This window comes from Neolamprologus brichardi, chromosome 10 (genome assembly GCF_056152115.1).
Source record: "Neolamprologus brichardi isolate AB-2024 chromosome 10, ASM5615211v1, whole genome shotgun sequence".
In the NCBI taxonomy this organism is placed as follows: domain Eukaryota; kingdom Metazoa; phylum Chordata; class Actinopteri; order Cichliformes; family Cichlidae; genus Neolamprologus; species Neolamprologus brichardi.
The window spans coordinates 5662928-5672780 of record NC_142113.1 but is presented as its reverse complement, the minus strand read 5'-3'; the positions used below and the strand labels follow the sequence as shown (position 1 = coordinate 5672780).

The window sequence follows — 9853 nt, the reverse complement described above, 5'->3', positions numbered from 1 at the left end:
CATCACAGCATGCAGGCGCTTATCATGGGTTTCCTGGTCTGGCGCATGTATGATTACATCATCTGAAATGTTCTCAACTCCTTCAATGCCAGCTAGTGCATTGGCAATCTCATGCTGATATTGCTCACTAGCTGATGAGACTCCAAATATTAGCCTTTTATACCGGTATACTCCGTTGTGCACTGCAAATGTAGTTATCTCTCTTGACTCCGGGGTAAGCTCTAGCTGATGGTATCCCCACTTGAGATCGAGTTTGGTGAAGATTGCAGAGCCATTTAGTCCTTGCAAGATTTCATCCACAGTGGGTATGGGGTATTTTTCCCTGATTATTGCTTCATTTGCTTTTCTCATGTCTAAGCACATTCTGATATCTTTGTCACATTTCTTTGGGAGTACCACTACAGGATTTACCCAAGGTGTAGGTCCTTCTACACGTTCTATAATGTCCATGTCGATTAGTTCATTAATCTTTTTCTCCACTGCATCCCTCAAATGATAAGGTATGCGCCTCAGTGGCTGTGCTACTGGTTTCACATTTGGATCAATGTACAGGCTGATCTGTTTGGTGTTTAGCTTTCCTACTCCTTTGAACACTTTTGGATACTTTTCTTTAAGAGTGTGCTTTAAATCTGTGACAGCCGCCACATTTTCACCTATTTTCAACACTCCTAACTTTATGGCAGTCTTTTTCCCCAGGAGTGGTTCACCATTACCTCTAATCACAATAAATTCAGCCTCTTCAGTCCTGTCACCAATCTTGATTTCACATCTGAATGCACCTTTAACCGTGAGTGCCTGTGCTGAGGAATATGCATATAAATTCCTCTGCTCTTTGGGTACATATGAGTGACATTTTATCTTTTCAGCTTTTAGCTTTTCCCATATGTTTTCGCCCATCACATTACTTGTAGCTCCAGAGTCAACTAACATTTTCAACTCTATTCCCCCAACAGAAAAGGTAAGTTTCTCAGATACATTATCATCATTTACAGTAAATGCATAATCATCTTGTTCAACAGCATTCACATTTTGTTTCTTTTGTCTTTTGGTACGACACATTTTTGAAAAGTGGTCCTTACCATTACACTTGTGACATGTTTGTCCTCGTGCTGGGCATTTGGGATCTTTGCCCATGTGGTCAGTATAACCACACCTGTAACATTGTCTGTCTGTTTTATTATCATCTCTCATTTTTCCTTTTGGTCTGTTGTTCTTCTCTTTCTTTGCTGTAAAAATCTGGCTGACCGTGTCCTCTCCTTTCTTTTCCCCGGCGACGCTCATCGCCGCCATCTGCTCCTCCACGCGTTCGCAGTGTGAAGCCACCTCCAACGTGCGAGTTAGGGTTAAGCCTGGACCCTCCTCAAGCAGCTTTCTCCGTACATATTCAGAAGTGCATTTACTCAGGATAGCGTCCCGTATCTGGTTATCATTGTCACCTTGAAAGTCACAGTCTTTTGCAGCTCGCCTTAAACGTGTACAAAATTGTTGCACAGTCTCACCTGGTGTTTGGGACAATTTGTGGAAAGTTTGGCGTGCGTATGCTGCATTCACTTGAGGAACAAAATAAGTGTTGAGTGCAGTCACCGCAGCGGTGTAATCCTTTGCCTCTCCCGTCTGTGGTAGAGTGGAGAAGACGTCCTGCACGTCTTGTCCGGCCAAGTGCAGTAGAAGAGCGCGTCTCCGCTGTCTGATTGCGTCTGTAGCATTATCCGTCAAAATAAGACCTTTCCCATCAGCAAACAACTCGAAGGATGTTAACCACCGCATCCATCTCGGTCCGAGCGTAGCTGGATCAGTGTAGCAGGCGAACGGTTGAATACCCGACTTTTCCATGTTAGCCCACAAGTTTTTCGCTAACACCGTACCGCCGCTGGGTCTACTTTTCACAAAAACAAATCCAGGTCCGTGTCATCCTCGTCGCCATTGTTGTGTGCCCACCTTATTACTAAATTAGGCAGAGCACTCTGAATTGAATCAGGACATAAAGCACGGTCTTTATCTTGCTTTATTGAATACTGTCCATCTAACAACTAGCCACTTAACGGGGCCTCCTTCGGACAACAACATCCGGTTCAAAGGTCATCACATTAAGACATAGCCATATCAATACATGACAGGAGCCACCTTCTTTGACCAGTAGTGGATCAAGAAACTGAAAAAATATACAACCGGCCATCTGCCACAACCCAACCAGTCGCGGTAGATTGCCGCCCCTCCCTGAGCCTGGTTCTGCTGGAAGATTCTTCCTGTTAAAAGGGAGTTTTTCCTTCCCACTGTTGCCAAAGCGCTTGCCAAAGCGGGTCATATTACTGTTGGGCAACTAACAATAATATGACTTTCTCTGTATTATTTTTCTGTATTATTGTAGGGTCCACCTTACAATATAAAGCGCCTTGAGGCAACTGATGTTGTGATTTGCTGCATAAATAAAATTGAATTGAACTGAAGATCAAAAAGAGGCCACCAAATATATCAGCTAGCAGCAGAGCACCACTATGCATCACATCAGGATTAGAACCATAAGGCAGGTCTCCTTTCAAAATGGTCCACCACACTTCAGTACCTATGTATTTAAACTCCTTGGAAAGAAATTGTGGATATACAGTTATGTAGCACATTTGACAAATTTCTATAGTTTCTTTACTTGAGTATATCAAGTATTCACATTCTACTAAGAAATATTTGGGGAAATGTTAACAAGCGTAAAGCGCACGAAAGTCTGTTAAGAAGCCTCGAGATACATTGTTAGGTCAGCAAATTTGAGCCATTTTATCAAGTTTCATTTAAGCTGATGGAGTTTTTGGCTAAAAACCTAAAGACTCCATCAACATTATTGCAGGACCATCAGTCTCGCACTACAGATATTCCTGGAATCTCGACCTCTTTAGACTTTCTTCATGCACCTTGGAAGTTAACAAATGTGTTTCAGTTTGCTTCTAATCTGAAACGAATAAACTAGATTTGGTTCAGAAACTATTTTCCATTTCCAAAATGTGTGGACATATTTTGAATAAAAACTGCTGTGAGGGAGGCACTGTTTTGTAAAAATCACATTTGTAAGAATGTATCCAAATAGCTAAGGTCATTTTAATACACTGAATGATTCCAGAACTTCTTTTCATTGGTTAAGAGCTAAAACTATTTATTATGTTTTTGCACGTTAGTGCTATTTGTAATGTCTGTTGTTACTGAATATGATTTAGATTTGGAAAAGAGAAGAAAGCGTGGTCATATTCTGCTGTAGTGTAATTACACTGGAGCATATGTTTGTTATTTAAGCTTTTGGTTAATGTGCACAGATATTTTTACAGTTATTTACATGACATTCTGAGATGAAGGCTGATGAAGGAAAACATACTGTAAAAGCATCTCATGCAAACCACTTGAGAATATAAGCTCAAGACTAAAGCCAAGATTTCATGAGGGAAGTTGAAAGAAAAGAGGAAATCTGTTTGCTGTGCATTTAAGACTCTGTGTCCTTTAAAAGTGTACATTATGGACATTCAAATGTATTAAACGCAAGCCTTTATTTTTATATTGTACATGTATAAAAAGCACATTAAGAAAAGTGAAAGAGGTGCTCACTATCACACTGAGTTATAAACCAGTGTGGATTGTATAACTGCTGTGGACAAATTGGTGGCCAAACAAATATGCTTATTTATACAGATGGCCTAAACTGTAGACAATGATGTGCAGTGTGCACTTGTATCTTCCATATTTATGTTCATTTAAAATGCCTTCTATTATATTTTCAATTAAAATTTAAAAAGATCAGCTGTTTGTCAGTTTTGTTTTTTGTTTTTTTACTTGTTTTCCAAGTTTTACCAATTTTGTCTTCTTGGCGAGCTTGTAGAAGGAAGGAAGGATTGATAACTGAGCTTGAAGGGACACAGGGTTTTTCTTTGGTTTTTTGTTAGAAAAAAGCTGACAAGGATCTGTCATTAAACAATCCAGCACCAAGAGAGGACCAGCCACTCCTTTAAGTAGCGGTTCAGGACAATGTCATCACAGGCGTGTGGAAGTGTGGAACCAACAGGCAGAAAATCTCCACTAAGTCCCGCTGCTGCACAAAAACAAGCACACACATGTAAAGACACAAACCAGGATAGCAGAGGAATTGAGTAGATAGCTTGAGGTGGAGAGAAGGACAGGAAGTAGGAGGTCAGCATGGAGAGGACAGAGGGAACCGAACTGATGAATAATCAGCAAATACAATGATCTCAAAAGTATGACAATCCCTTAAAAACATCCTGGGATCAGAGCTTTCTGTGTGACCTAAAAAAGATTCTTTGATCTTCATCTTTTTGCCAAACACATTTCGTTTTTCCAAGATCAGACCTATGCATCCTCTACAGAAGGGGTGGGCAACTCCAGGCCTTGAGGACTGGTGTCCTGAGACCTCTACTGAACCCGCAGTACTTCAACACAGCTCACACTGTTACACTGGAGGCATAAAAATAACCCCTAAAAAGAACAAACCCGGTGATTCTATCAGCTGTAATTCTATCATCTGTCCACAAGGTGTCAGATTTTATTGGTCGATTCGCTGAGCAACCCTTTGATATCCATAAAGCTAAAACACTTCACAGGTTCACTCTAACAGCCTGATTGTTTGCTTTGCAACAATCCCACCAACTTCATATGTCTACATTATTGCTGTTGAGAGTTTGATGAGCCAGTACCTTCTGCTTCTGCATAGTCTTTATACAGCAATAAACAGCTGTGAATGTTATTGTGTATGAATTTTCTAGAATGAGGCTGTAGAGGTGCTACATAAATCCCAGTGAGGTTCAGCCTACCATGTTGTACTGGATGGGAGACAAGGAGGAAAGAAGCAAGCCTGCTGGAGAAACTCACACTGATTTACAACTGAAAGAAAAGTGCAAAACAGAGAAAAGCCTTACATAAATGAAGAGCTTTCCCCCTCTGCTCCTCCTTCATCGGATCTCTTTCTGGTACAGGAAAATTCAAAATCGATTCGTGTGTATGGATGGATTTATGTGGATGGACCAAAGAAGTTCAAGTGAAACATGGAAGCACATAGTGGAGTGAGTAGAAACTAGGAAAGTGCTCAAAGCTTTAGCTGTGTGTGAAAATTAACCAAAACAACAATAATGTTTGTCAGGTTACATGGATGAAAATCATCACTTCATAAGATCACTCAGCAGCAACATGACTAAGTACAAGCTCCTGTTTGACTCTAAAAAAAAGAAAAAAAAAATCATATTTGAAAGTCCTGAAGTGCACAGTGTCATGTAAAAAATTAGACTCTAAAAGTAAAAATAGTATTTTATATTCAGTCCTGGATTTGAGAGGGATCCAGTGCAGAGGAGCCAGTATAGGAGAAAAATGCTCTCCCTTTCTGTTCCCTGTCAGTTTTGCTTTGTTTTTTAGGAAATCCTGATAGTAACAAATTACAGTCGTCAACAGGGAAGCAGCAAAGTCTTAAACACCAGATGTGCTCATCCGGGATTTAAATCTGGAAGTTGGATCAGTGACTCGTGGCTGAATGTCCTGGAGCTGTATGTGAGGCATTCAGGGAACACCAGTCAATCGCAGCTACAGTGTTAGCAGAGATTATATTCTTCCTTGATCATGAACATGCAAATTGTCTGAGACTAAGAAAGTCACACATGTGCATATATGTCTAGGTTAGGTTCCCCGTGTGTGATTGTCCTCTGTGTACCTTTGTGTGTGTGTGTGTGTGTGTGTGTGTGTGTCCCCTCTTTTTCTGTCTCGTCTCCCTTAACTGTTTCCGTTGTTTAGAGCACAGGATTTCTTTCTGTATATAGAAAATTGATATAATGTTGCACTGTACCACCTAAAGTTATGTAATATTAGCTGCGCTGTTCTGGCTTCATTTTTGTAAGCCAATTGAAATTCCTTTGTGCCTTGATGCTTGCATAATATTTTTGCTTTCATTTATGCTCATGTTTATTATCCATCCATCCTCTTCCACGTATCCTTATCAGCCAGTAGTGCAATTCATCCTGATCGGTGATTGGTCAAAAGTCTAGGGTGGCAGAAGGGGGAAGAAGAGGCTTGTGATTGGTGAAAAATGTGCAATAAAGGAGACTTCTCTTTTTCATATCTCTTTTTTTCTTTATCAGGTGATGTTTCCAGCTCCTTTGTCTCACCTGACGCCTGGACTGCCGTCTGTGGTCCTTCAGCATGATCACAATGTGTTATTTATGTATTTTGACTGGCTTACAATGACAGGACAGTAAGCATTATCAGTGCACATGCAATAAAAGCATGTAGTTGTCACTCTAACATTGATGAGGATTTTCCTTTGGCTCTTTTGAACTAAAACAGGTTGGAAAATCCCCTGAAATTAACAGCAATCGACAATGAATTGCTTTCTTCTCTTCTGTGTTATTATGATGTGCAAAGACTAGCCATAAAAGGAGTCTTTTAGGTTGCCCCGATGAGACGATGTAATTGTTTTACTTTTATACTGGTAAAATGTGAAGGATTATTCATACCATTGTACTAATCATTTACAGTCAGGCAAGAAATTAAATGCATACCGTGAACTCTTGACCCGTACACGAAGAGACATTGTTGCACTTTGCTGCCATGTTAGGGTCCACTTGTCAAAGGTCAAAGAGTTGTAAAATCACGACAAAGATGCTATGAGAGATTATGTTTGTCCTATGACATAATATTTGAAGAGGGGTCACTGAATAGTTCATTATGAAAATGTTGTGATCATATACCTTCCACAGTCACTCAACCTCAACCAAGACTATTTGGGGGAAATTTGACTGTCATAACAGATAGATAATAGCTTTGTTATTGTTTCCGAATCAATTCCAGGAAACACTGAAGCTGTTGCAGAGGCATGTGTTGTACAAATACTTCAAAAACGTGTGTTTGCCACCTGCTTGTACACATTGATTCTGTGGTTCCGGTCTGTTATGTGTTTTGTTATGGAAATTTTAACAATAACCTGCAACACACCCAGTGAGCTTGATTTGAAGTGGGTTTAATAAACACATTGCAATGTGGAGAGAGCATCCCAGTGAAACACTAGGATCATCCCACTATCTGTTTAACGTCTCCCATTACAATGGCTGTGTTAACATTCCACATGCATGTAAACTGGTAATGGGAGTGCTCTTACTATAGTAAAGTGAGAAAGTGATATTACTACAACTAATGTGATATGATTAAACATGTGATTAATACATGAGAAAATTTGCCTCCACAGTTTCTACATAGTTTTGTCTTCTGAGCCTGTTGGCAGAGAATGCTATTTGTGTGCAACTTAATAAAAACATATCAAACATGTTTCTCTTTCTATAGATTTTATTTATTTATACTTGTATGTTTTGTCAGTGCCCTTACGATTATTGTGGTGCTGATTCAAAGAAGATCAGTAAGTCTAAGGCAGATTAAAGCCCAACTTAGGCATTCATTAAGTGAATCCACAACTCACTGTTACTATAACACAGGACACTTTATTAAAGTGGATGAAACAGGAATACAGGAAAACAGCACTGCAGTGTAGTCAGTCAGTGAACTTGATTATGAATCCAATGCGAGGGGCTTTACATAATCAACTGTGTACAAAAAGTCAATAGTGCCTGTCAGGTACGCTGGAATCATACACGTTACCATCAACAGTATCATTGTGAATGTTACACACTTAAAGAAAGTTTACAATGAGCAACATGTACTGACAATAGCCATACACAGGTAAATGTGTAGTAAATGGTAGTGCAGTAAATCTGCCTAGTACGATATTAAATACACAAACACTTACGACTTCATATATGTCACATCGTTTGTAACGAGCCACGGAAAGCACCACCGGGCACTGCAGACGTGAAGGCGCGTAGGTACCGTCTGTGAAGGCAGCGACTCGGCTGAGCTGCTCCTGTGGAGGTTTGGTGAAGACCATACTTCTCACCCGGCCTGCTGACGATGTGCAGGGGCATCTGGATTTATAACACGAATTGCTAGTGTCGCCATCATCAGGTGTAGCCACTTGAAAAGACTAGAAATGGGCGTAATGCATTAGATGCTGGCTAGCGCGCAGCTAACATTTACCCTAAAGTAAAGAGTTGAATGAACTATTCAGCCTCGTGTAATTTCAGCTAAGTCCAGGAGTGTCTTAGAGTCTATAACTTACCGTAAACATAAAAGAAATGCAAGTTTCCATGAAAAAAAAGCGGACTTACCGGCTGCTTCGCTGTCCCGGTACGTGTTGTTGTTGTTGTGGTGACGCAACTTCCGTCGACTGACGATTGGTAGTCTAAAGTGGGATTCAGCGCTCCTATTGGGCCAGACTCTGCGAATGCAATAGAATACAAATACATCAAAAGAAATACTATCACAGGTCACAAGAGTAGGAACACAAAGCGTCAAAGGAAATCGATGACGTTCATCTCTTCATCATTTATTTAAATTAATTTATTTTAATTCAGGCAGAATTTTTTTCATCAGCAGAACGTTGACGTCATCAGAATGAACCAAATTCGATGACGTCACAAAAGTCAGATCAAAGCACAACCAATCAAACTCTTGACTTTGATCTCTGAAAATCCTCAAATAGCCGTTAGTTCGCAGTGTTCCTCACAGCAATCAGTTGCGATTAGTTCACATTTGCTCCGTGTTTTTAAACAGTTTGCAAAAGCGATTTAAACTCTTTTTCAAGGACATTTTAAAAGTTCTATAACAATCAGCTAAAGTTTGACAGCTGTACCGACCAGTTTCCTCCAGTCTATTAAGACCGTTTTCAAAAAATGGATAGAGGAGACGGCTCACAAAACCATGACGATGGTGAACAAAACCATGACGATGGTGAACAAAATCATGTTGGTGTAGGGCTAGCAGTTTTGGCACTGCTGCAACAGGAAAATCTTATAGCAGTTCACATGATGTTCCCCTGGATTGAAATCGATCAGTTGCGTGGTTTAGTTGATAATCAACTGCCACAACAAGAGGAGGCAGTTGATGTTCCGGTAGGAGGCATCGAAATAAATCCTCCCCAGGAAATAGCAGGACCCTGGGAAAATTATAGAGCAGAAATGGGAGTAGGCGATCGCATTGAAAGAAATCTACCCCAACAAATAGAACGACCCTTGGTCATTAATGGAGCAGAGATGGCAGTAGGAGATAACATAGAAAGAAATCCACCCCAACAGATAGAACGACCACTTTTCATTAATGGAGCAGAGATGGGAGCAGGAGATTACAGAGAAAGAAATCCACCTCTAGAAATAGAACGACCCTTGTACAATAATGGAGCAGAAGAAGATCCAATTATTGACGAAATGGGGTGGTGGTGGGAAGATGAGGGATCTGAGAGCGACACTGAAAGTGCTCCTGATAGTGACACAGATGACAGTGATGACGATGGAGACAATGGCCAGGATGCTCCTGTGCTATTGCCCCCAAACCCAGTACCAGGCAGTTCGAGGAGGAGACCAAGGGAGGAGGAGGATGAAGAAGAAGAAGATGGGAGAGCTAGAAAAATGTCTAAACACTGAATTTTGAGCTGAGCTGGACAGTCAGTGTTGCACCCATCTTCCAAAGCTACATGTGTCCTACATTGTGTTTCTTTCTGCAGAGGAGCTTGCATCCAATAAAAGCAGCAGGAACAAACACAGGAAACAAATAAAAAGGAAAAAGTGAAAAACTGCAAAGCAGAAAAGGAGGAAACAGAGACTCAACGAAGGAAGATAAATAACAGAAAAAAAAGAAGAAAATGCCATGGCTGTGTGAAGGCAGGCAGGAACCCAAGAGCAGGACTCACAGAGGCAAACGTGAAGTCAAAACACCTGTCTTTATTGGGAGTTTGCCGATTGAACAGAAAACTAACTAAACTGGGAAAGCAACAGAC

General features: G+C 40.6%; 1 long non-coding RNA gene across 2 annotated transcripts; it reads right to left on the bottom strand.

The window, feature by feature from the left end:
• Nucleotides 1-7506: 7506 nt before the first annotated feature.
• On the bottom strand, nucleotides 7507-8239 carry LOC148100827 (uncharacterized). Of its 2 annotated transcripts, none has more exons than XR_015719688.1 (2): nucleotides 8190-8239; nucleotides 7507-8005 (listed from the first exon to the last, which is right to left on the bottom strand). It is a non-coding gene; the product is annotated as an uncharacterized LOC148100827 (long non-coding RNA). The 2 variants fall into 2 exon arrangements; XR_015719687.1 differs by having other exon boundaries at nucleotides 8141-8231.
• Between the last annotated feature and the right edge of the window lie 1614 nt (nucleotides 8240-9853).